Below are 3,237 nucleotides of genomic sequence, written 5' to 3'. Positions count from 1 at the left end.
ATGTCCCCAGTAGTAGATAATGATGTTGCAGAGTGGCATCTCAGCATACTAACCTCCATTGCAAACAAGACAACTAAATATCTTTTTTAATTACCTTACAAAAACAAATCTGTACAAACAATATTTCAATAGCACATGCAACAAAAATGCACTACAAAGGAATGGGATTGTTTTGTCTTTTGACTTCTTATTGTCCTCTGGTTGGCATACCAACACTTGATTACAACAACTTGATGAACAAACAAATTTACACCCACACAAACTCATATGAGTTTACAACCCAAAGTTAGGCTATTTCATAAACATACTTCAGTCTTCTTACAATAAAATAGTAATTTTAGCATGAATAAAAGACATGTTGTTCTGCCTCTGCATTGACATTTTTCATATTTGAGCATAGGAAAAAAGTCTATGAAATACCTTTTATTATCCTTCAGACTGGCAAGGGTGAAATATGTTAACAGTTTTAAACAATACATATAGGTAATCAAACCTGTATGTACTGCATAAAAAGCACTTTCAAGCATATGCATTCTCAAGACATCTAAGGCTATTTACACTGAATGGTAAATGTTACCCAACTCCAATTTTTTGCTCACAAATGGCACTGATCATAAAAGTCATGCCAGTGTAAACAGGACAGAAGCACATGGAACCGGATACCTTCTTATCCGAGCTGTGGACATTCATATGAGGTAATGCATTATATATGAATTAGATATGAATTCATGCAACTGATGTGTATCCACACAGATGATGATTTGGAGGTACATGAAATTCCAAAGTCATTTATGCCAATGGTAGGAAAAGTGTTTGTATGTGCATAAACTGTCAAATCAAATCAAATGTTTCCCTACACAATTCATGGTGTCACATTATCAAGGCTTTTTATATCACTACTGAAACGTTGCACTCTATTCATGGACATCATTCTAAACTTTCAGCCATCAAAAATCACTGATACACACACCCAGGCAAAACTTTCTTTCTCTTGTGCTGCATGACTTAAAAAAAAAATCACTGTGCTATTTATGACATGCAAAAAAAAAAAAAAACCTCATGTGCAGCCATGACAGCAGTGCACTCACAAGTCTACACTTATGAGAACACTTTTTTTTTAAAAAAACACATTTTTTTCAAGAAGTAAATTTCGGACTTGTATAAATTGGCTTCGAGTCACACTTTTCTGTGGGTGTATCAAATCGGAAAAAAAATAGATACAGGTAAAAAACATGCCATGTAAACATAACCTAAGCATAAGAGAATTGATAAGAGATTCTATCAATTTCATAATCCCTACAAATCTAAACAGCTGACTTAACAGATTTACAGTAATTGAGGCATTAACATACACTGCATGGCCAAAACAAAAGTTGCACACTGTAATATTTCGTTGGACCCTTACAAAACATTTATTTCCATTCAGAGTTGCATTAATTTTTTATCAAGATCTTGTCTAGATGACAGGAAAGGCGAACCACTGGGCTTCTCCAGCAAAGACTTTCAATGGGTTTAAAGGCAGAACTGTGAACCGCTTTTCCATAATTTGAGACAGATTAATAAATTGTGACATTGTCGTTCTGGAATATGCCTCTGCCGTCAGGGAAGAAAAAAGCATTGATGGGGTTACCTGGTCATTTAGTGCATTTAGGTCATCTGAAATCTTTTGATAGCATAATGTTGCTGAGCCTAGAGCTGACCAACTGAGCCAACCCCAGATTATAAAACGGTCTCCAGAGGCTTGTACAGTGGGTACTGTACATGACAGGTGCATTGCTTCATGTGCTCTATTTCATATCCTTACATGCCCATAACTATGGAGTAGGGTAAAAAGGGTGTTACTGTATTGTTACTGTTAAACAAAGACTGTATGTACTCATTGCTATTAATTTAAGTATTCATGGACAGTTCGCACAGTTACACAAAAGCCCATAGAAATGCTATTTTTTCCTTGTCCTGACCCCGCCTGATCTACAGCAGGCAACCTGGGTGCTATCCAGACATTAGCAAAGACACAACATTCATTTAGCATTTCTTTGTTGCCTGGACTGTAACACTGTACACGGAGGTCTGGCATACTTTGTTATCGTTATTATAGAAAGGCAATCCCATTTTAGACAATTGCTAAAATGTCTGAATAAAATCTCATAAACTGGACAGGTAAAGCGGCAATGGAAATGTTACTTGAATCGCCCATTTCTTAGGTTAATTGAAGAGAATAAGGTAGTCCTTACATTTACCGTGGCATTTTGTTGCCCCATTCACTTTTCCTTGACCATGTTTAATGTGTGTTTATAACCTACCATGAATTGAAATTTGGTAAGTGGTCTGTCTGTTATTTGGACCATAACTCTCTTCTTTTAGTCCAATGATTGAGGTCAAGTAAGTGCTCAAAATAAAACTTCAGCTTTATTTACATTCAAGCTACAGAATAGGCTAGCCATACTTCTCAATTAACACTACTTGTGCTCATAGCTTGTGCTCCGTGGTTGCGCTTTGTGCCTGTATTGTGGGTGCAATCGAAATCTGCCGAGGTTGCAGTGAAAACGTGGCATGGATCTTCATTCATCTGGGAATTCTCCTAACAAAGTGAAGTGGAATGGATTTGATATGGAAGCGCCCATAAAAACTCAAAGTGAGTGGGTCCAAAATAATGTGATTGGGACTTATCCAACCTTCCAAAGTCAAACGTTTATGCCCCCTAGCAAAAAGAGAGGTTTGGGGAGGAGGAGGAGGAACCATTTTCACAGATGAATTGGCCACCACACAGTCTTAAATTAAACTTCATTGAAAGTCTTTGTGATATGCTGAAGAAGTCTTCACAGAAGGTTGAGTCTCCTGTCATTAATACAAAATCTTGGCAAAAAAAATAATAATGAACCTCATAATGAAAGCCATTCTTTCCTGTTAATACTTTCTCAGTAAAATTACATTTCATCTCCTATAATCCTATAAAGTCACCTTTTTTTAATAAACTAAAAACTATCAACTTGGCTGGAACTTCTTCTCTTCAACAGTGCTTGGCTGTCATTCACATTCATCTACGGATCCCAATTTAGAGTGCAAACACAGTCAATTAGCTTTGGCTAACAACATATCTTTATGACTTTGTCTTAAAGGGGTGGTTCAGGATTTTGGACATAGGACCTCATTTCGAAGTTAGCAGGTGTGATATTTATCAGTGGAGACCGTTTTCAACATGTTTCATCCAGTCCTTCTAGTTGCCGAGTTCACAGG

Source organism: Alosa alosa, chromosome 13 (assembly GCF_017589495.1).
Source record: "Alosa alosa isolate M-15738 ecotype Scorff River chromosome 13, AALO_Geno_1.1, whole genome shotgun sequence".
NCBI classification, from domain to species: domain Eukaryota; kingdom Metazoa; phylum Chordata; class Actinopteri; order Clupeiformes; family Clupeidae; genus Alosa; species Alosa alosa.
Note: the sequence above shows the minus strand (reverse complement) of the source record.